Raw genomic sequence first — 23,979 nt, 5'->3', positions numbered from 1 at the left:
CTACAACCTAGTTTAGGATTAGGCTGTGGTTGGCATTCAAATTCATTCATCTGGAGTTGGATGAAATGTGTTCGTATTAGATTTTGTGAACTAGTGACAACACTGAGACTTAACCATCAACATGATGTGAGCATGCTAACCTAGCCTGTCATCCTCTGAGTCCATCTGTTTATTTCATAATGTCAGCCTTAAGTTTTAATCTACTACTGGGTTGAGGTCATAGTTCTCTCTCACACACACATGCACGCACGCATAATACCAATGCTTGACTGGTTTAACTGGAGCCGGAGGGATGCTGGGTGGGTCTGACTAGAGTTGGAGGGTACAGCGTCTGCATCCCGCACTTTACAGTTCTTACAATGAATATATGCAATACAGCATTTCTGTGTAGAGCAAGATGAAAATATTAATTTGAATTCAAGAATATGATTGATATTTGCATTATTCATAACACTTGACACCGTTTTATCTCTACTTCACCCTTGCTTTTGTCTAAACCTGAAACTGGCACTGACGGACAGGCTTTAATTCTTTCATTCATTTCAGCGGTCTCAACCTGCAGGAATATTGAGTGATGTGCCTTCCAGCAGAGAGGAGAGAGAGAGTGAAGCCCACAGCTCATATTGCATGTGAAGTTTTCAGAGAACACAGCAGTGTACTGCTCTTTCACGACTGCTAAGATGCAGCAGCATCACTCTGAAATGAAAAATCAAGAGGAGGGGAGAGAGAACTACCTTCACTAAGAGACCAAGGGAAATCATGAAGTAGGTCAGATTACTAATAAAAAGTTTGGGGTGGTTGGGAGAGGAAAGGAGAGGAGAGGGTTGAGAACAGGCCTGTTGTAAACATAAACAGAGATACAGCAGCAGATGTAGGCACTGCCACTGTTTCCTTCCTCTGACAAGGGTTGCCTGGAAACAAGACTTAAACAAGGAAGAGACAAGTGGAGGAGGAGGATGATGAGATTTTTCACAGAAGGTCAGAATAACAAAGAGGTGAAAACTGAAACTGGAATGAGAGCAGAACAAGAGGCATCCAGATAGTTAGATAATATACAAACATATTTCTGCGTCATTAGATATGATGCTGTGAAGATAGACAGTCCCTGTACTAACTGACCCATCAGATGAATGTTGAGGCTCTCTGATGGTTCTCCATCATGTGATCACATGGCTGCTCGCCGCTCTGCCTTGCTGGCTTATTAATCAGTTAGCTGATGGTCAAACAGTGGCAGGTATAGTGTGAGGAGGGGTTGTGGACAAAAAGTCAAATATATATAATTAAGGCAAAATATTAAATATAATTATTACACAGCTGTGTTGAATACTCGATTCTGATTGGTCAATCACGGCATTCTGCGGTCTGTAATTTCTGTATTACAGACCGTTGCTATGTATAACAGACCGTTGCTATGTATAGCAGACCGTTGCTATGTATAACAGACCGTTGCTATGTATAGCAGACCGTTGCTATGTATAACAGACCGTTGCTATGTATAGCAGACCGTTGCTATGTATAACAGACCGTTGCTATGTATAACAGACCGTTGCTATGGGTGCAGCTCTGATGTCAGACTCTGGAGGACCGTTTTGGTGTCAAAATATTGATGTATCGCACATCGCTAGTGCGGTATGAACCCAAAATAAACTGACTGCTGTGATTTAATTTCAATAAACGGATTATAACGACATTATAACGATAAATTTGGTGACCTGTGGTACATTCTAATGCTACTATTCCATCATATACACTGATCTTAATTATTGTGTATATTAATGAGTTGGCCTGCCTGATTATAAACATGTAGCTAGTGAATTATTGTAAAGGAGAATCAGGCTTCTAGTGTATTTTGGCCCACAGTCTGTTATAGTTATTAATATTTAAAACCACGTCTATTCCTAACAGATCAGAACATTATTTATTACCTATTTATTGACACCTTCACTGGTTTATCAAGACATGCCACAATGATGGTTAAGCCGCTCAGCTTTTTAATTAATTATAAATATTTCTTTTAACCATTTTAACCGATAGCGTTAATCGGTTAAAATGCTTAATGTCGGTTAACGGTTAAACGGTTAATTATGAACATCTCTATCTTGATCCCATTTAAGGGTCAACCATTGACCTTTGCATGGGCCCCACCCCCTGGCCTTGACAGCTGTACTCTTTGCCCTCGCCTGATGGCGGTCCTGGCTACACCTACATTCACAGCTATAACACCACCGACAACACACACACGGTCTGCCAGAAAACTTGCTGAAGTTGCGCTGCGCTGACAGACCGTATGTGTGTGACTACAACGAGCACAAAGCTACCAGCAGAGCTACAGATGCTAACGTAGCCCCATATGCAACAGACTGCTCCTCACTGTGTGTTCTGACACCTTTCTATTGGAACCAGCATTAACTTTTTCAGCAGTTTGAGCTCCAGTAGCTCTTCTATTAGATCAGACAACACGGGCCAGCCTTCGCTCCCCAAGTTGGTGGAGACCAAAAACAGAGCTAAAAGGAGAGTTATCACTAGATATACATTCACCAGGTGGACAGAAATAAGACTCCAAATGAATGATAATGTTTCTCCAGAGCTCATCTTAAAAGTTGACGATGGCCAAAAAAGCCAAGCAGTTATTGAAGCTTTACATAACTCAATAATATTAAAATATTATCATGACTTTCAAAAGTGGTTTTATATTTTGTTGATAACAGTTATGGTAATAACTGTCAATTCAGAGTAGGGATATGAGGATATAGGATTTAACACTGATCGTAGTAAAAAAAAACATTCACAATAAGTTGATGGTGGTGAGTTTCCATTATCAGGATAATCCTGTCTAGGAAGGAAAGGTAGGAAAGTGAAAACTAGAGCCGGATTTTAAAATTCAGGAATTATCATGTAAGAAAGAACAGACTCTTTATTTCTATTAATCCCGTATTTATTTAGGGGGACCTTATGACTTCAGATTACCTTATTTCTTTTGTTTGATTTGGTTTTTCACTAAAAAGGATTTTCACTAAAAAAAAAGTGCGATGCAATAAAAGTATTTATTTCTTAACAAGATGTAAGGTAAAGTGATTCCAGTGGGTGTTAGTGCCGTTGCCGTCTTGCGTTGGTTATTCATGAACAGCAGAAAGACACAGGCCGCTCTTTATTTTTTCATCAAAAACATAAGAAACGACAGAGCGGTGTGTCTTCTTAAAAAAACATACTTGGCCAAGCGTGAATGTACAGTCAGCAGAGACTTAAAAGGGCCAAGAGTTTCTCCTTTGTTGTTCTGCCAACTCACAGACTAAATGTTCATTAGCTCCAGCTGAGTGCCTCTGCTGGTGACAGTCGTCATAATAGACAGAAAAAAACAAAAGTCGCTAGCTTGTACTCTGATTTAAAACACTTATAGCCTTTCTCAAAGCGCCCCTACACCCTCTCCTACCCACTCCCTCTGTTTGCACGTTAACCGATTTAACCCTCCGACAGCGGGCCTGCATCGATGCCGATTTACTGGCCACGTGCAACAGCATTTTGTGTTCGTCATGGAGCACCCTCCGTACAAATGTAATACCGTGCGACTATACCGTACAAATTGTTCAAACTAAGATAGACATTAAATGAAGCTTATGTGAAGTTTCAGACAGGAAGACTCTCTTTACTCTCTCTCATTCACAGCCTTTCTGTCTCTCTTATATCTACTGGCTCCTACTCTATCAGCTGACTGTGGGTGGTTCACTCTTAGATAACCAAACAGATTCGGCCACGCTCTCTCTGAGCCAATCATATCGTTGCAATCAAATTTTAGAACTGTTCTCCTCTCTGCTGCTGTCAGTTGTCATTTCAGTGCAACTCAATGCAACCCGCCTCCACCCCATCACCTCCGGTTCATCATCATATTCAGTGCCTAGGCCTGCTCTACATCCCTTCATTGGATCTTCAGCTACTCCCTTCACCACCACCACCACCACCACCACCTGTGTCTAGACTCCGGGGGGGAATATACCTGATCTCACCACAGCATCACTACCCCCTTTAATATACTATGTCACGATGGAGTCTAATCGCCAAAGACTTTGCACTATTCTTCTTATCATGCACCATGTAATAAATTATTATTCAATCCATACGAACCATTCTTTATTTATGTTTCTTGTTTAAACACCAAACACTAAATTCCTTGTATGTGAAACCTACATACAGTACAAGGAAGCTTTTGTATCCGTCAGATACAAAGCGGCCGTATTTCATTGATGAGAACGGGTTGTGTTATGTGCATGTGTTCTTTAGAGTGCATCTAGCCGTTGATTCATGCAGACACAAACAGGATGTGCCATGATGTGTAGAGAATCGAAACAGTTTGTGTAAACCACACCCGTCTGGCACGACCAGCGCTGTTATGATCTCGTTTGGAGCGCAGCAATTTATTTGGTAATTGCCTCCCTCTGCTATCTGATTTAGATTTCCCCCTCTACGGCTGTTGTCTCCCATTTCTCTCACACTCGTACACATTACAGGCATAAAGCTTTCTATAAACCTTCAAACATAATTCAAATTTATTGGAGGATGGATGTTGTTTTGGCCGTGAGTTCTATTGGGTACGATAACAACATACTGTACCTACCAAACTAATTGCTAGAATCTGGGAACAAGGTGACAATTCTACAACGCAGTCAGATGAGGCGAGAAACACGACATTCGAACGTTAGACAGCTTTATAATAGACCACTTTATCTGGAGGTAAAACTGCATGAACCTGAAATGATTCCTTTTGCACTGGAAATCTGTGTGTGCACAAGTATAGAAGGTTAAAGTTGAATCATTCAGTCACTAAACCAGAGGTCTCCAACAAGTAGCTTGTACATCCCTGTGTCTGAGTGGCTCACTAAAGGTTACAAGTAGGGATGCACCGATACCACTTTTTTTCAGACCGAGTACAAGTACAAGTACCTACATTTGGGTACTCTCCGATACCGAGTACCGATACGAGTACTTCTCTGTTCCAAAAGACCCTCGTTAACAGCCAGCTGGAGGGTGTGAGCGACACACGACAGGCTGGGGAGTCCCACATACGAGGCGGTGCGCCACGACCGGCTCTAGGTCGGCTTGGAAAGGCTCGGGGTGAAGGTGGCTCGTGGCCACAGCTTTACAGCGCTCCCCGGACTGTCCTCAGTGCACCCCAACCGCGTCGTGCCGCCAGATTGGGGCTCCCAATGAAAGTGAGGGCCGGTGCACACCGGCTGAGGTGGGATCCCGGCCCAGCGGGGTCGGGCGCACCACCGTAAAGTGGTATCGGTGCTGTTGTATCGGAGCCGTTTTACGAGTACGAGTACGAGTACACTAGCACAGTATCGGACCCGATACCCGATACTGGTATCAGTGAATCCCTAGTTACAAGAATATGGACATAAGTTTGATAACACAAAGTCACATTGTAAACCAGTTTAAATATCTATCCAATCAAATTCACATACATCGCGCCTCCTTCTGACACAAAATGATTATTTGCCAATCGGCCGACAATTAAACAAGTTGTGCTGCTTTCAAATTTCATGACATCAGCGACGCAGTAACATCAGACGATGTTAGCAGACCAGCAAGCGTACATCAGATCTGACAATGACCGCAGAAAATAGCCAGGTCAATAAAAAGCAACAAATATACTATTTTAATGAGGAATGGGTGATGACAAATGTGTGCGTCTCATTTGCGGTGCGAGCGTGTCAGTCAGTAAAAGATGTAACGTCGAGAGCCACAGCAGTAGCAGCCTGCAGCAGCAGCAGCAGTAGCTGCAGCAGCAGCAATAGCAGCAGCAGCAGTAGCAGCAGTAGCAGCAGAGGTAGAGCTCACTGCTTCTTTTCTCTCCTCCCTGTTTTCCATTGTAAATCTTCTGCTCTGTCCACTCTCAGTCACAGTTGTTTTCTCTTATTCCTGCTGTTGCTGTTGCCCTGTCCATATCTGTCGATCTGCTGCAGTCCATCGCTCCCTCTTTTTCTCTTTTCCTCTCTTCCTCCACACCATGAGCCACAACGGGGCATCTGGGGACTTGCTGTGCCATTCAGCCAAATCTCCCCACCCAGCCCGGCAGTTTCCCAGCAGATGCTGCTTTCTTCCTTAAATAGATAGGATGTAAGGCTAAATTAAGAGAAGAAGAAACAGAGGGAGGGAGAGTAGATGATGGAAGAGAGAGACTAAACAAGGAAAAAGACAGTGAGGGTGGATGCTAAGACTAAAATAAGGAGAGCTGGAATGAGTGGGCTACAGGGTAGTACAAAAATGCAAAAATATATCTGGCTGGCACAGTTCTGTTGACTATAGTGCACGGTGGCAGTAAAAGCACAATATATTATAATAAATGTGAGGTGAGAAAAGGATAGCTGCGTTCAGAGAGGAGTCAAGATGAAGAATGAGAAAGAAAACAAGGACATGAAGACAAACAGAACCACGGGGGTGATACGGTAAGCAGCTCACTCATCCATGAGGGCTCCTTGTTTCAGTATAGAGCTATGATTGCATTAATGTGAACGTAAGACACTAATGATCCCTGCTAGGCTTAATTTCATCAAGATTAAGAAAGAGAGAGAAGCAGAAGCAGTGAGAGCTCAAAGGAGAATTACACTGATCCCTGCTGCTGCTGAAGGTTTTAAACTATTAGGTTGATTGGCTTAAATTATTGATCTGATATGAGTGGAGGTTCAACTGGCTCAATGGGAATCCTGAGACTGACGTGATGCGATCGAGTGATGGTTTTAGTCTACGTCTAGTTGTGGTTCCAGTGGTGTTACAGAGTGATGATCTTTGAGTATAGACCATGGCTGCAGACTTCCTGCTCTGTGGAACATCTTCTGAAAGAAGAGAACTACTTCAGAGGCTCTACAAGTCGCCTGCCCGTCTCCCTGCCTTCCTGCCACTGCCAGCAACCTCCTACTGTGCTTTTTTCATTATGCTAACGTGTCTCTATGCTTCCCCTTCCTCTCGTCTTAGCTCCGCCCAGCGAGGACGTGAGAGAGAGATGCAAGGAAGAGACGCGAGGACAAGGAGGAGGACAAGGAGCCAAAGCTGCCAGATGAGAAATCCTTGGTTCCATAGCGTCAATCTTGAGCGACGTCAGTTGCTTCAAACTGTGTGCCACATGTGGAGGTGCTGCATTTATACGTCACGTCACTTGATAAAAGACTTCAGAGTAGGATACACCTGTGTGTCCTCGCTCTAAGCTCCTCCAGAAGGCTAACCCCCCCCCCCCCTCATTCCTCGCTCAAGTCTTGTTCTTCATTATATCCATTCTTCCCTGCTGCCGCCGATTCCCACTTCCTGCCATCAGCCCCTCATCCAGATCCTCCAGATCCTCCTCTACGTGTCTTAGCACCACTTAAGCCCCTAGGAAGTGCGCCGGTCGTCGATCCCGACTTTCGTAGTGTCCAAACGGCAGTACTGCAACTTCCATGTCCGTCACGTGATGCACTGGACCCAAAAAGACTTTTTCCCATAGACTTACATTGGGAAAGAGATGTCTGTTACTCAGCGGATAATTTTTTTTTAGGTGAATTAACTTCCCAGTACGAACACTCTAATAGCCCTTATTTAAATCATTAAATTTTTAAAGTTGTAAAACGCACTAATAGCGGAATCCAGAGTTATTTTCCTTCCTCATGTGAGTGAGACCCAGATCGAGGCTGGAGCTCAAGCCGTGACGACGGTGTGACGTTGGGACCCCGTGACCGAGTCATGTGACCGAGCGGACACTACTCCGCCAATCATTCCGGACGCTACTCTGCCAAGATCCGGGTGCTTTTCCTGACGGGAGTCGAGCCATTTAGGCTTCATGCGCCAATGAGCAACTCTCACAGGAATGACCGGGGGCCCTGCCTCCAACGATGTATCCAGTTCTTTTAATTCATCCATGTCACCACCTCCCTGTCTGAATCCTGTATTTGGGTCCCTGCTTTGTCCATAACACAGTGTAATATGGAATTATGTGGACTACACTTAAACCGACCATGGCCATATTCACACGGTAATACTGTTGGCATCAAAGCTTACGTGTGATGTGCTGTTTTACGAGCTGTTTTCTTCATCTACTCTCATGTGTCACGTGGCGGTCTAGCAGCGTGTGTGCACGTGAAGCCCAAGGAGCCAGGTGTTTCCAAACCCTCTGGTTGGTTAGATTGTGTAGAATTAATCGCAGCTTTTGCGATGTCGGTTTGAATGTGATTAATGGTTCAGCCCTACTAAACGAGTAGGGATGTCCATAATTAACCGTTTAACCGTTAACCGACAATAAGGATTTTAACCGATTAACGCTATCGGTTAAAACGGTTAAAAGAAAAAAAAATAATAATTAACTCAAAAGCTGAGCGGCTCAGAGGAGCGGCTCGTCACTTTAAGGAGAGAGCTGCTCCACCTTAACAGCCCACCTTAAGAGGCAGAGCCGGATACAGGAAGTCGTCTCCGGTCTCCGGCTCGCTTGAGCGGAGTGGAGGAGTTGTAGTTTCGTAGCATTTATCCACCGACAAATAAAGTGTACACACACTGCTACACCTACGTTCACAGCTAGAACACCACCAACAACCTCACACTCACCACCAACACACACGGTCTGTTGGAAATTTGCTAAAGTTACGCAGACTACGTGTGCGGCGGCGAGAACAAAGCCTCCGGCAATGCTAGAGCTGCTAACGTAGCACAAAAACACACACTGTTGGACACTCGCTAAAGTTATGCCGGGCAGACAAAGTATCGTTACGCCAGGCAGACACACAGCTGACAACCTGCTAAACTAAACTAAATGTGCAGTGGAGACTTTTACTGGGAAAGTGGCTGCTTGTCCGCGACACTACACGCAGCAACTGGTACGAGGTTAACGGTTAATAATCAGTTGACGAGGGTCGGTTATCGGTTAAATTTTTTGAAAATGAGCATCCCTATAAACGAGTTGATTAATGAAAACAATCATTTGCAGCCATAGTAGACTTTAGCGCGTCCATCTTTTCATGGTGAATCTGCCGTTTCCTTGATGGAAGAGTTCAGCCATCGTGGCAGCTTTTCACACACCTCCCCAGCAAGAGCTCGTATCAGAGCTGATGTTTTCTGGTGACAGCAATCACATGAAGCGATCAAAGAGCAATCGCTTTCCATGAGCTGATGTATTTCCGTGCCTCTGGCAAACTCGGAGTAATACCCGCTACTCCATGTGGCAGCAGGCACAGAGAGCAATCACACAGCGACGAGTCTTTGCTTCAGGCACATCTAAAAGTGGAAGCAATCATAGCAAATAATCACACAGCCATGTCTCTACTGAGTTGGATTGTCTCAGTACTGAACTAAAACTTGAAGCCATTACAGTAATTATTTAATCAAACCTCCCCGTTGCTCTAAATGACTCCCAGCATTAATGGACCTGTAATAATCTGACAGGTATTTTCTGTGGTCACATGAAGCTCCACAACACATCAGCCTGGAACTAAAACAGTTACCACAGTTCATTGTTGTCTTCTGCATCTCTGGTGCTGACAGCTGTCCAGGTTCCACTGTTGCTGGTGATTTTAAAATGCAGTGACGGTTACGCTGGTATCGTTCTCACCTGTGAGTCTGTGTGTCACCATGGCAACGTGTGGTCCTGAAGACTCCTACTGTAGCGGGAACTACCACAGAGGAGGGTTGGACTACTTCACCAGGTGTCTGTCTGTCTGTCTGTCCGTGGACAGATTTGCAGTCGGTGGACAGTCAGGAAATGTTACAGGTGTGTAGTTGAGATCAAAATGAAGGTCGAGTTGGAGAATGGGTGTGGTCCGAGCAAGGGTGCCGGAGGTGGAGGGTAGGAAGAAGGGAAGGGAAACCCACCGATTTCACACATCAAAGTGGCTGTATCGAAACCGCCTACTACATACTACTGACGAACGCAGTACGCAGTATACAGTACATACTGCACACTGCATTCCTCACTAGTATGCAGTATGCGACCGTTAAAGAGGGGAGACGGGAAATATAAAATATTGATCCACAAAATTTACGTTCCTCAAACGGCTTTTTCAGTTCCAGCAACAAAACAGTGGACTGATCTCCCTCCAGATATTAGAGACATGTTAAAAAGGGTCATGATCTCTCTGCCCCGTCAGACGCTGCTTTTTCCCTCTCCTCCTCTTCCCTCTCCTCTTCTCTCTCCTCTTCCCTCTCCTCTTCTCTCTCCTCTTCCCTCTCCTCTTCCCTCTCCTCTTCTCTCCTCTTCTCTCCTCTTCCCTCTCCTCTTCTCTCTCCTCTTCCCTCTCCACTCTGCTGCTCAGTGGCTTTCTCTCCAGCGGGCTACACCAGCGGCAGGGTCGGCGCCAGAGTATTAGGGGCGGACAGGCAATCAGCTTTGACAGGGGGGGGCATTTTTTTTCACCTCATATAGCCTTTATTAAGTGTATCTTTAACATTATCATGTTTCATGAAAGAAATAAACTGACAGAGAGGTGTATACATACTGCCATTTATGCGCACAGGTGCGCACGCACGCATACACATGCTGTTATGTCCACAAAAACAGGTTATAAACTAACACCGTGTCCTAAGTGGATGCGAGCGTCCGACTATCGCGCCGCATCGCGCATCTGACGCTCTCTGTCCACTGAATCCGTTAAATCTGCACTTCTGTTACATCATGTAAACAAACCAGGAACATATAAGCTGTGAGCTCCAGATCAGACTGGAGCTGAAGACGTAACCACCTCAAAGATGGGTTAGTAGTACTTGTTATCTTCCTCCTTTTGACAGGTAGATCGTAATAAAGTTTCACTAGTGAACTTTATTACATATAACTGCGAGCGTCAATGCTTGTCCTGAAAGTGTCAGTAATCAAGTTCATATCTTCATTTACATCCAGGACAACTGACCCGGTTTTCTCGGCTCATTATATCTAAACTAATCAGCCGTTCCTCTCAATATGAGTGACAGGAAAAAATAGGAACCGTGTATCCGATAGAAATTCAGACAAAACGTCACGCCCCGCTGTGCAGCGCCGTGTTGCTCACAGCGCCGTGTTGCTGTGCAGCGCCGTGGTGCTGTGCAGCGCCGTGTTACTGTGCAGCGCCGTGTTGCTCGCAGCGCCGCGTTGCTGTTCAGCGCCGAGTTGCTCGCAGCGCCGTGTTGCTCGCAGCGCCGTGTTGCTGTGCAGCGCCGTGTTGCTGTTCAGCGCCGTGTTGCTCGCAGCGCCGTGTTGCTGTGCAGCACCGTGTTGATGTGCAGCGCCGTGTTGCTGTGCAGCGCCGTGTTGCTGTGTAGCGCCGTGTTGCTCGCAGCCGGTTAGGACAGTCCAATAGAAAACAATGTAATCAAGCCCAAGTACATGTCCTAGTTGTTTCCTAAATGCAAAACTATCACTGTTTTGTGCTTTATTTTGCATTACAGTGTTAAGTCCTTCCATTACCAAACTGAATGACTTCATTTTACTTATAGACTAGCTGTTATTTCAGTTTAGTTTTTTGTCAGGAGAAAATTCAGCTGAGGGGGCACAGTGACCTTTTTGGACGGGCCTGGACCCCCATTTTTTCCAAATCAGTACAACATCCGGGTATTTTTGGCATTCTGTAGATTTTGCTTTTGTTCGAATACTGCATATCAGTATGTACTACTAGTATAGTATGCGGTTTCGAATACAGCCAGTGTGTTTAAAGGTGTTGGGGAATACCAAACGTTGTTTAAAGCAGGCTCCAGGGGAGCTGTGTGAAGTCTGATAAATGTCCTCAGGTGATGAAGTCTGAAATGAAAATAATCTGGGGATGTGGAGCTAGGAAGAAGTGAGCTTAGAGCTCTGTCAGCGGTGGAGTTGCATTATGGGTCATGTAGGCGTCAGGTTTTGACAAGGAAGAAGAAGAAGGTGTAGAAGCAATAAAATCCGCTGCACCAATTTTGATCCCTTATTTATTTATCCCTGTCCATTGTGAATCCAACAATGTACGAGTGTGTGCTGAATCAGTGTAGTATTCCAGTACTCCGATGCAACTTCCATGTGCTCTAACGCCCGGGTCACACAGGAAACGTCAGCAGCGCGTGGCGGCTGTTGAAACTGTTGTTTCTTATTTCGGCGTCCATGTTAACAGGTTAGAGCAGCCACACAGCTCGCGTGAGCAGCGCTGCGGACGCACGGCTCGGCTGCGTGTCAGCAGCGTCTCTTCTAGAGATTCGAGGTCTCGCCTATACCGAGCCGCGCGGTTCACAGCAACAACAGACAGTGAAGGTGATCTACTGACTGTATATCGACATCATACCAGCAACATTACTACAGTTTCAATGTCTAGACATCTGTAGAATATGTCAGACATGAAAAAAGTAAAGATTTATTTTTAAATCAACACTTCCTGTTTTATTTCAAAATAAAAGTCCTCTAGCGCTTTTTTTTTTCTGTGTACAGAATTCCTTAATCTGTTAACATAAGGCTTTTATTCTGAAATATTTACCGGACAGTGTTGTAGGAAATGCAGTGACTTGCAGAGCTCCATGAATGAATAAAGTACAGGGTTTTAATGGTGGATTATTATTATTATTTACAAATGAGCACACGGTTCTTAACCTTTTTCTGTCTAAAATAAATATAAATGACCTTTATAATGAGATGAAATGAAATGGCCATAATGAAAGGCAATCTCCATGAAAAAATAAAGAGCTGACAGCAGCAGCAGCAGAAGAAACGCTGCCGGTGTGAACACCACACGTGAGAAAGACCCAGCAGTTCAGCGAGGCAGCCGCCGGCCGGGGCTTTAGTGTGTGTGTGTGTGTGTGTTTGTGTGTGTGTGTGTGTGAACCTCATTCAACAGACTTTTTTCCACAGCAGACATTTAAATGTAATTAATAACATTAACAATCATTCTAGCGGCCTTCGTGCACAATATGGCCCTGAAACCATCTGCAATTAATAGAATTCAGCCGTCGTTGAGGATATTAAGCACGCCTGCACTTTGTCAAAATGTCCGACATGAAAAAGGTCTATTCTGTCTCATCGTCAATTGTGGAAAGCCTCAAGATCTTTCAAAAATTATTTTGCACCACCATTTCAAAGAAAATGTACAAATGTACAAGACTAGAGCATGTTGTCATAAAATATCAAGATACTATGTTTTGGCCCAATTACACATGATTTGCTGCATTGAGCTGGGAATGAGACAAAGTCGTAAATGTGCAAATGTGCACTCGTGCTGTTCTTCCAAACACACTGCTGCTATTGCTGCTGGAAACAAAGCATTGGTTTTATCCCAACAGGACTATTGTTCCCAATATAAGAATGGGACATAAAACTAGTGCATGCCAACGTGTCCCCCACCGTCTCTGTAATCATGATCCCACCACCTCTCACAGTTGTACCGGGTCAATGGGCCTAATGAGGGGAGAACTCCAGAGAAGAATAGAGTCCAACCCCTATCCAGGAGTACGGTTCCAGAACCGAGGCTGTGCGAAGAGGTAAGCCCTACCAGATCTAACTGATAACGCTCCACCTCACGCACAAGCTCCGTCTCCTTCCCCCACAGAGAGGTGGCGTTCCACGTCCCCAGAGCTAGCCTCTGCCGCCCGGGTCCGGTCCGTCGGGGTCCCTGGCCTTCACTGCCACCCGTGTGGCAGCGCACCCTACCCCAGCAGTTCTTCCCACAGGTGGTGAGCCCACAGGATGGAGAGGAGGGGGGTGCCACGTCGCTTCTTCATGGGTGTCCCCGGTCGGGCTCCGTGGCAAGCCCGGCCACCAGGCGCTCGCTGACGGAATTATTTATTACCCAGCAGGTCAAAAATCAAAGAATAAACACATTTCATTGTTCCATCAGCTCCATCAGGGCCGTTTGAATGCATTTAACATAAATGTCAGTATATGGGTGCTCTACAGTTGTAGCGTCGGCCCATTTGACCACGGAGATGAGATCGACGGCCGGCTCGACCGCACGTTACCGCGATAGGATAACGTTTCCTGTCCGTGACAGAGTTAGCATGCAGCTTTAGCCGTGATGTCTAGCTCTGCTTTTCCTGTCAATGTGTGAAACCCAAAGTGTTTCCATCCTTTACTGGATGTGTAGTGTTTACCACGCTGGATTTAACATGTGAGGGTGCAGGTTGTATTGGCTCACTGCGGCCGGCTGCGGTTTGTTTTGGTTGACGGATACGGAACGGATATGACTTCGCGTTACTCAGACTACAACAATAAAAGCGGTAACTTCCTTCTACCTCCACATAAACTGAAAAGGAAGCAAATATATCGATTCTGGCATTAAAAACATCTATTTCAAAATCTCAAAAAAAAGAAAATCATGATACATAGGTGAATCCATTTGTTTTCCACCCCTAGCAGATGGTGACAGTGATAGCTGTGAAAGGGAGAGAGAGAGGGATGACATGCAGCAAAGGGCCGCGGGTCGGATTCGAACCCTGGGCCGCTGTTGTAAGGACTCAGCCATGGTACATGGGGCGTCCACTCTACAAGGTGAGCTACCAGGACGCCCCTAAAAAATATCTTAAAAATACACAATTCGCCGATGCTTTGGCCTGGTGGGGAGTCATCTCAGGCCCGGCGGAAACCCTGGTATCGGATCGGTGCATAAACTGACGTACTTGCCTATACCCGATCCTGATATCGGGACAACTCCAGTACAAATGACACGCAGAAATCAAGAAAGGCGTAATTATTGCATGCTAAATGCCTCGCACGAATGGGCTGGTTTTACCATGGTGGCGACCTGCTGGCATGTGGACCAGCCTTGAGGAGAAACAGGTTCACACTATGGGTTATGTGAGCATCTTCACAGGTGGAGGGAAGAAACATAGAAATGAGGTGAGTACACTGACTCTTCTCTCTTCTCTCTTTCTAAAGGAATAGGTGGATATTTTGGGAAATATAGTTATTGGCTGTCTGGCCGAGAGTTAGATTAGAAGTTTGATACCACATATTAGCCTACAGCCAGCAGCCATTTAGCTTAGCTTAGCATAAAGGCTGGAATCAGGGGCAACAAGTGGGAAATGTCTGCAAGGCGAGGGTCATGTGACCACTAGCGAGCTAACCTGTTAGCTTGTTTCTCAGCACCGGCTGACCACTTGGTTTGGTGAGCTATTACAGGGTTTTTTAATAGACTGGATTTGACAATGTCCCTTTTGAGATTTATTCCAAAACAAGGTTAAAATGGACACATTTGGTTCGGAATGGAGAACTGAAAATTACATTTAATGGATTAAACACTGGGAGGCAGATTTTTCTTTCCTTTGGAAAAGGCAAGGCTAGCCGGTTCCCCCTGCCTGGTGTCTTTATGCTAAGCTAAGCTAACCGACTGCTGGCAGAAGCTTCATATTTAGCGTACAGACACGAGAGCGTATGGAACCTTTACTCTAACTTACTCAGAAAGTGAATATGCATATGTCGCCAAATGCACTTACTGACTTTTCTGCCTGTTTGACCTGCTTAATTGTTATTTTCTCTACATGCACCAGCTGTTTTATTCATTTCTCCTTTCCCTCCCTTAGACATCTCATCCACACCGGTGTTGGCAGGCTAATGTCCAAACTGTCCACCGTAAGCATCCCAGCATCCCACTTAATCCTCTGATGGGAATATTGGCTCAGTTCCACACTCATCCGCCCGGGTTAATGTCTGTAGCTGGCTGGTGTGTGTGTGTGTGTGTGTGTGTGTGTGTGTGTGTGCGTGTGTGCGTGTGTGCGTGTGTGCGTGTGGCAGCAGCCATCTCGGTCCCACACAAACCACCTTAATCACATCTAAAGACATTTTGTACTACACTCATACACCAACTCTGTCTTGCAGAGTTCAGGAGCCTCATTTATCAAAGCATGCATGGAACAAGTTCTATGTTGGTATTTATGAAACGTTCACACATATGATAAATCTCACCTACTCTACATCCATCTACTTGTGCATATATATATGTGGCCAATCACATCTCTCTGAAAGTCCTCGTAGCCTCGATGTCGAGATAAAAGTAGCAACCGAGACAGATAAAGACGTAAAACATCACAATGAAATTTAGATACTGTAGCATCCTGGATGCAGAAGCTTCCCAGCATGCACCGGGGGCCAACGGACAAGTGAGTCGGGTAACACCGTGTGTGATGTGGTGTGCACAATTGTTCAACTTCTCCCTACTGTTCATACATCATGGATTGTTCAAGCCTGTTAATACCCCACTAAAATACTGAAGTGTCATCACTGAGAGCCACCAGACTCGACCAGCACAGTACTATTCAGCTAAACAGCAGCTAAACCAACACACTAATACATGCGGCTACCAGATAAATAAATGAAGGAACAGAATGGGGACAGGTAAAAAAACAACTGTTCTCATTCACTGTTTGGATTACAAAAAGTAATACTCTGTAATCTGTATATAACCCACATAACCATGCGCCAGGACATTCAGGGCTGCCGCTCAGGAAGTCAGCTGACGTAGTATAAAGAGCGAGGAGAGCGCTGATGGTGTCCCGTGTGAAACCAAGTCAATGTCGACTTATTTTACCTTGTACTTTTGTTACATAACTTACGTACTCAACTAACGCCACGGAAGGCCAAGTTACATAACAAGTTGGGATGCTCATTTTGAAAAATGTTCTTAACCGATAACCGACCCCCGTTAACCGATTATTAACCGTTAACCGACAAGATTTGTGCCTCGCATGCAGCGGTGCACCAGCTGCAGGAGCACAACAGATATTCGTTGACGGGAGTCTCCAATTCACCGTCCGGGAGCGTTAACTTAGCAGCTACGATGCTGTGTTCACTGTCTCCAGTTCACCGTCCGGGAGCGTTAACTTAGCAGCTACGATGCTGCGTTCACTGTCTCCAGTTCACCGTCCGGGAGCGTTAACTTAGCAGCTACGATGCTGTGTGTAGTGTTGCGGACATGCAGCCACTTTCCCAGTAAAAGTCTCCACCGCACATTTAGTTTAGTTTAGCAGGTTGTCAGCTGTGTGTCTGTCTGGCGTAACTTTAGGGAGTGGCCAACAAACAGTGTGTATTTGTGCTACGTTAGCAGCTCTAGCATTGCCGGAGGCTTCGTGCTCGCCTCCGCACAAGTAGTCTGTGTAACTTTAGCGAGTTTCCAACACACATTGTGTGTGTGTGTTGGCGATGAGTGTGAGGTTGTTGGTGGCGTTCTAGCTGTGATCGTAGGTGTAGCAGTGTGTGTACAGTTTGTTTGTCGGTGAATAAATGCTATGAAACTACAACTCCTCCACTCCGCTCAAGCGAGCCAAAGACCAGAGCCGACTTCCTGTATCCTGCAACTCAATCTCCGCCTCTTAAGGTGGACTGTTAAGGTGGACCAGCTTTTCTCCTTAAAGTGACGAGCCGCTCCTCTGAGCCGCTCAGCTTTTGAGTTAATTATTAACATTTCTTAACCGTTTTAACCGATAGCGTTAATCGGTTAAAATGCTTAATGTCGGTTAACGGTTAAACGGTTATTTGAAAACATCCCTAATAACAAGCTAACGTATTTTAACCCTTTTCCTTAAACAGGTTCTGTGCTGAACCTTTGGATGAGGATGTGTCCCAGAAAACAGACATCGGGCCCAACTTCAGTGTGATTCATAGATTACACATTTTAACAGTTTCAGCACAACAGAAAATATTCATGGCTTAATTAAATCAATTACAATCAGTGGTACCAAAATATCAGAGTTCATTATTAAGGCAACTTGATCGTAACTCAATGTCATTAACAGATTCTCTGAATCAATGTGGAGCCACAAGAGCTCAGCGACCACAGAAACAAGAGAAACACACATTAATCATTCCACACTGAGAGAAATCATGACCTTGATTTCCAAATAAAAAAGACATCAGTGTGTTAGTTCTACTTCTACGGCCGTTAGCAGAGATTTAGGAGGCATGTTACCCCCGACTGTAGGCTCGGCCTACTTGTGTGAAACACTAATAAGGGTTTGTGGTTTGCCTGCAGTCAGGAGTGGTTCTAAATGTACACACATTGTTAAGCACAAGATAAATCAGATTCTGTGTGTAGAAATGAGCGTACACACAGTTTATGCACAAAACTGCATGCATAGCTTAGTTGATAGATGAGGCTCCATGAAGACCATCAGCTGTTCTCAGCATGTCCGCAACACTACACGCAGCATCGTAGCTGCTAAATAAACGCTCCCGGACGGGTGAACTGGGTTCTCATTTGTCTGTTGTGCTCATACACTGCAGCTGGCACGAGGCACAAATCTTGTCGGGTAACGATTAATAATCGGTTAACGAGGGTCGGTTACCGGTTAAAAGCGTTTTTCGGGCGCCTTGGTTAGCTCAGTTGGTAGAGCAGGCGTCCATGTATTAAGGCTTGGTCTTGACCGCGGCGGCCCGGGTTCGAATCCGGCCTGTGGCCCTTTCCGCATCCACTCTCTCTCTCTCCCCCCTTTCAAGACTCTATCCACTGTCCTGTCATAAAAATGGAAAATGCCCCCAAAAAAATAACTTTAAAAAAAAAAAGTGTTTTTCAAAATGAGCATCCCTAATCACAAGTAACAGATAACAGGTGATTTAAGGATAAGAGCCACACTGCTGTCACTATATCATCATGAAACGACCAGACGATCGTCTCAGAGAGAAATCCTCTACAAAGCAGAGAAAACAGGCAGAGCAGATGTGAAATGCAGTCTTTTGCCTGAAAGGCTTCATCAAAAATACATTTCTGTCCTGTGAAGACCGACTAGCTGCAGGGCGGCGGGGCCTCTCGTGGGCTCTGACCCGTGGTCTGAACTTCAGAATACATTCAGTTGTAAAGAAGGCAGCTCAACTGTTTATGCAGCAAAAGAAGGCAAGATTTAAAAAAATAAATAAATAACAAACACCAACTAAATGAAATATATTTCCTCCTCCAGACAGAAGTGATGCTAATTAAAACTATTACTGGATAAATCCCTTTTCACTGCTTATATGGTGTGAAAAAAGAAAACGTTATGCATTTTAATTAATCCATATCTAACAAGCCATTGTGCCAACTACAACATCAATAGCTAATTTCATACATGCATAATTTGATGCTCAGACAGTCCATTTGTCATTGTCTGCAGAGGCAGAGCCCGGTGTGTCAGAGCAGCCTTCCTGGGGAGGCCTGATTGGGGGCTGCATGCTGCTGCTGGCACAATGAGAGCTGCCACACAGCACCACGCTTCTCTGCTGGATCCGGCAAGACAGGCCCAGACGCTGCATGTCAGCTGTAATCCTCATTATGCAAATTAACTCACACCAAGTTAGGAGCAATCATTGCAGGTCAGATGGGAACAGTAGCACCAACACAGAGACAGAGAGAGGAGGGAGGACAGATGGAACTAGTTGGAATCTGTGTTAGAGGAAGCAGCAGCAGTAGCAGCAGCAGCAGCAGTAGCAGCAGACCAGGCAGCAGCATCAGCAGCAACCGCAGCAGCAGCAGCAGCAGCAACAGCAACAGCAACAGCTGCAGTAGTAACAGCAGCAGCAGCAGCAACAGCAGCAGCTGCAGTAGTAACAGCAGCAGCAGCAGTAGCAGCAGCAGCAGCAGCAGCAGCAACAGCAACAGCAGCAGCAGCAACAGCAGTAGTAACAGCAGCAGCAGCAACAGCAGCAGTAGTAACAGCAGCAGCAGCAACAGCAGCAGCTGCAGCTGAAGCAGTAGTAGTAACAGCAGCAGCAGCAGCAGTAGCAGCAGCAACAGCAGCAGCTGCAGCAGCAGTAGTTTCAGCAGCAGCAGTAGTGGCAGCAGCAGCAGCAGGAGCCGTTAGACTGCAGGAGGCTGCTCTGAAGACCCAGTGAGGATGGAGGGAGAGGGACAGAGGAGAGGGACAGAGGAGAGGGACTCTACCTGGACACTGGACTCAGTAAAAAGAGAGCAGGAAGTTGAGGTAGCTCTAAAAACAGAATAAAAACTCTGGTCTGTCTGCCAGTGACTCACAGCCGCATCCAGATGTTGGGCACGCAGCGCAGCAGATGGCAGCGGCTTGTCTAGAAAAGACGCATCTCACTAAACAGCTGGATGGATTTGCCCTGCAACCTCAAAATCCCCCAATCTGCACCAAATATCATCACGCAAGCTTCGCTGCTCCAACTCCACTGAAACAACGTCCCTGTAGCAGATAACATTCACCAGAGACCACCAGGGATCACCAGAGACCACCAGGGGTCACCAGAGACAGACCACCAGGGGTCACCAGAGATCACCAGAGATCACCATCCAAACTTAGAAAAGCTGCTCATGTGGATGGTGTGGACACTCAGCTGGTGACTGAGAAGGACAGTCCGTGATGAGGTGTTGTCTTATTCTGTTTACTGATGTCTCCTGATGTCTCTCTGTCCCCTTTGTTGTCCTATTATCTCTCATATTAATCAGAATTATTAAGTCATTATTAACTGGATGGATGATCCTCGTCCACCATTGTATCGCTACAACAGTCCCATTCAACTTGTGGGTCCCCCCCACCCGTCCGGTCCAGACCCGGTCGGTCCAGACCCGGTCGGGTTCCGTCAGTAGCTCCGCAACGCCCAACAACACGGAGAGGAGCTCGCGGCCAACAGAGCACGTGTGAAGCCCGCTGCGGACCGAGCCGGACCTGAACCATCCGAACCGAAGTCTCACGAGCGGCTTCAAAAAGTCCGTAGGAGCGCAGGATCGGATCGGACCGGACCGGACCAGACCCGGACCGGACCGGTGCGTCATTGGACCGCATGGACCGAGACGCAGAGAGGTGGAAAGTTTGGAGACAGCAGTCCTCCTTACCTGTCTGTGTGTCCGGCAGTCAGCGGTGCGTAATGTGAAGACACGGACCGTCAGCAGCGGGGACAGCGGTGGACAGATCGCTCCGTGTGATCGTGTTCCTGTTCAGAGACAGAATCCAGAGACCAGAGAGACCATCAGCAGCTCCTCTCTCTCCGTCCTCCTCCCAACACTGAATCAACATCTCTCCTCTCGCGCTCCTCTCTCTCCCCCGCCCCCCTCACTCACCACAGCGCGTGCATGCAGTCCCTGCTGTCCAGCTGTCCAGCTGTCCCCGCTGTCCTCCACCAACCCGACTCATCACCGCCGCTTTAACTCGAACCTGTTCACGCACACAGCGCTGCTTCTTGTGTCATGCTGGTTTTGAGACGTTGGTTTCCGGCTCCCCACCCACCGCCAGTACCAATACCAGGACCAGGACCAGGACCAGGACCAGTACCAGCAGTACCAGTACCAGGACCAGTACCATTACGGGTACCAGTAGCAGGTACCTCCAGACTCACCTGGAGGAAGGATGCTGGGTGTAAAGGTGAGGCTGCTCCCAGAGCGGCGCTGCTGCCCTCCTGTGGCCTGATACTGATAATATCATTAGTATTAGTATTATTATTCAGAGGCTTTAAGTGATTTTATTTGATGTTTTACATTTAATCTATTGCATGTTATTTTTTTTATCTGATCAGGAGTGTTTTATTTTCGGTTATGTTCATTATGTTTGTTTTCCATCACTGTAAAGCTGCATTTCTTGTATGAAAGGTGCTACACAAATATTGTTATTACATTACTACAACTACTACTGCAGTTTATTTTTTTAATGAAAATAAAATAGGTCATGTTCCACATTTAAAGCTGCAGTAGGCAGTACATGTTGGGCATCATTGGGCTAAAATCCCATAATAACCTTTTTCAGCATATTGTAATTCAAGTGCTCTGATAGAAAACTAGACTTCTGCTCCTCCTCATGGCTCTGTTTTCAGGCTTTAGAAAATCTAGCCTGGGAGACTTCGACCAATCACAGGTCATTTCAGAGAGAGAGTGTTCCTATTGGCTGTGCTACAGCTGGTGGGCGGTGCTTGGAATTTCCTCTACCTGATCTCAACATGGGTGCTGGGTCACAAACTTTCTCATTTTACAGCTAAACCGTGCACTACAAGATGATTCTTAAAACATCTGAGGAGAGAAATATGCATTACAGTAACAGAATATGAAAATGTAAGTGAAATCTTGCAGATGCCGTTAGGAGCACCTGAGGACAACGGAGGACACCGGAGGACACAGAGGAACATGATTTTTTTCAGATTACCTGTCTCTTGTACTACTGTCACGATATAGTGACCGTTTTATAAAAATGACTTTTTTTAATCATATTTGCTCCATTTCTACCCACTGCTGCTTTAAGGAACAGGTGGGAAAAAGGCAAATTCTAATCAGGAAAGTAAAAATGTCCAGTGATCATAAAGGCACCTCCTACACAAGACAGCAAGTGACATAAAATATGAAAAATAATTCCTGTGATGATTGTGAGTCTGAGCTGTGTTGAACTCTGTGGTAGCACTAGAAATACTACAACCGATCAGATCAGAGCAAAGTAGAACATAACAGAACTCAACAAGAGCAGAGGAGAACAATCCTGCAGGAATGATGGATCCATAAATGTATATTTTATATTACAGTTCCACACAAAGAGCTGTTCTATCCTCTAGTTCCCATCTAGTCACCTTGGCTGACACCGTCGCTCCATCTGCTTTGTAAGTAAATCATCAAATGTTCAGTCAATTGCCGGCAACGCCGCTATCATCAATTCCAATCAGCCTGGGACAGAGCTTAATGTGTCAGGACGCTGTTTCCTCCTGCAGCAGGTCCAGGTAGCTGTTTCCTCCTGTAGTAGGCCCAGGAAGCTGCAGGACGCTGTTTCCTCCTGTAGCAGGCCCAGGTAGCTGTTTCCTCCTGTAGCAGGTCCAGGTAGCTGTTTCCTCCTGTAGCAGCTTCAGGTAGCTGCAGGATGCTGATCCCTCCTATAGCAGGTCCAGGTAGCTGCAGGAGGCTGTTTCCTCCTGTAGCAGGTCCAGGTAGCTGCAGGATGCTGATTCCTCCTGTAGCAGGTCCAGGTAGCTGCAGGACGCTGTTTCCTCCTGTAGCAGGTCCAGGTAGCTGTTTCCTCCTGTAGTAGCTGCAGGACGCTGTTTCCTCCTGTAGCAGGCCCAGGTAGCTGTTTCCTCCTGTAGCAGGTCCAGGTAGCTGTTTCCTCCTGTAGCAGCTTCAGGTAGCTGCAGGATGCTGATCCCTCCTATAGCAGGTCCAGGTAGCTGCAGGAGGCTGTTTCCTCCTGTAGCAGGTCCAGGTAGCTGCAGGATGCTGATTCCTCCTGTAGCAGGTCCAGGTAGCTGCAGGACGCTGTTTCCTCCTGTAGCAGGTCCAGGTAGCTGTTTCCTCCTGTAGTAGCTGCAGGACGCTGTTTCCTCCTGTAGCAGGCCCAGGTAGCTGTTTCCTCCTGTAGCAGGTCCAGGTAGCTGTTTCCTCCTGTAGCAGGTCCAGGTAGCTGTTTCCTCCTGTAGCAGCTTCAGGTAGCTGCAGGATGCTGATTCCTCCTGTAGCAGGTCCAGGTAACTGCAGGACGCTGTTTCCTCCTGTAGCAGGTCCAGGTAGCTGTTTCCTCCTGTAGCAGGTCCAGGTAGCTGTTTCCGCCTGTAGTAGGTGCAGGACGCTGTTTCCTCCTGTAGCAGGTCCAGGTAGCTGTTTCCTCCTGTAGTAGGCCCAGGTAGCTGCAGGACGCTGTTTCCTCCTGTAGCAGGCCCAGGTAGCTGTTTCCTCCTGTAGCAGGTCCAGGTAGCTGTTTCCTCCTGTAGCAGGTCCAGGTAGCTGTTTCCTCCTGTAGCAGGTCCAGGTAGCTGCAGGATGCTGATCCCTCCTATAGCAGGTCCAGGTAGCTGCAGGAGGCTGTTTCCTCCTGTAGCAGGTCCAGGTAGCTGCAGGATGCTGATTCCTCCTGTAGCAGGTCCAGGTAGCTGCAGGACGCTGTTTCCTCCTGTAGCAGGTCCAGGTAGCTGTTTCCTCCTGTAGCAGGTCCAGGTAGCTGTTTCCTCCTGTAGTAGCTGCAGGACGCTGTTTCCTCCTGTAGCAGGCCCAGGTAGCTGTTTCCTCCTGTAGCAGGTCCAGGTAGCGGTTTCCTCCTGTAGCAGCTCCAGGTAGCTGCAGGAGGCTGTTTCCTCCTGTAGCAGGTCCAGGTAGCTGTTTCCTCCTGTAGCAGGTCCAGGTAGCTGTTTCCGCCTGTAGTAGGTGCAGGACGCTGTTTCCT

General features: G+C 46.4%; 3 protein-coding genes and 1 long non-coding RNA gene across 4 annotated transcripts in view; 2 read left to right on the top strand and 2 right to left on the bottom strand.

Moving 5' to 3' along the window:
• klhdc8b (kelch domain containing 8B) overlaps positions 1-21,389 on the bottom strand; it is a 211,998-nt gene extending 190,609 nt beyond the window's left edge. The window contains exons 1-2 of the mRNA XM_074642491.1: positions 20,916-21,389; positions 20,676-20,788 (exon numbers count right to left, since the gene is read on the bottom strand). The gene's annotated coding sequence lies outside the window, so the exon portion shown is untranslated. The remainder of the gene's footprint in view (positions 1-20,675; positions 20,789-20,915) is intronic.
• LOC141771945 (uncharacterized) overlaps positions 1-23,979 on the top strand; it is a 251,071-nt gene that overhangs the window by 95,947 nt on the left and 131,145 nt on the right. The gene's annotated exons all lie outside the window — the stretch shown is intronic.
• lamb2 (laminin, beta 2 (laminin S)) overlaps positions 1-23,979 on the bottom strand; it is a 167,494-nt gene that overhangs the window by 15,182 nt on the left and 128,333 nt on the right. The gene's annotated exons all lie outside the window — the stretch shown is intronic.
• The window catches only part of LOC141771947 (uncharacterized), a 313,743-nt gene that overhangs the window by 262,768 nt on the left and 26,996 nt on the right, over positions 1-23,979 (top strand). The gene's annotated exons all lie outside the window — the stretch shown is intronic.

This window comes from Sebastes fasciatus, chromosome 8 (assembly GCF_043250625.1).
Source record: "Sebastes fasciatus isolate fSebFas1 chromosome 8, fSebFas1.pri, whole genome shotgun sequence".
NCBI classification, from domain to species: Eukaryota; Metazoa; Chordata; class Actinopteri; order Perciformes; family Sebastidae; genus Sebastes; species Sebastes fasciatus.
Note: the sequence above shows the minus strand (reverse complement) of the source record. Positions and strands in the feature narration are given on the sequence as shown.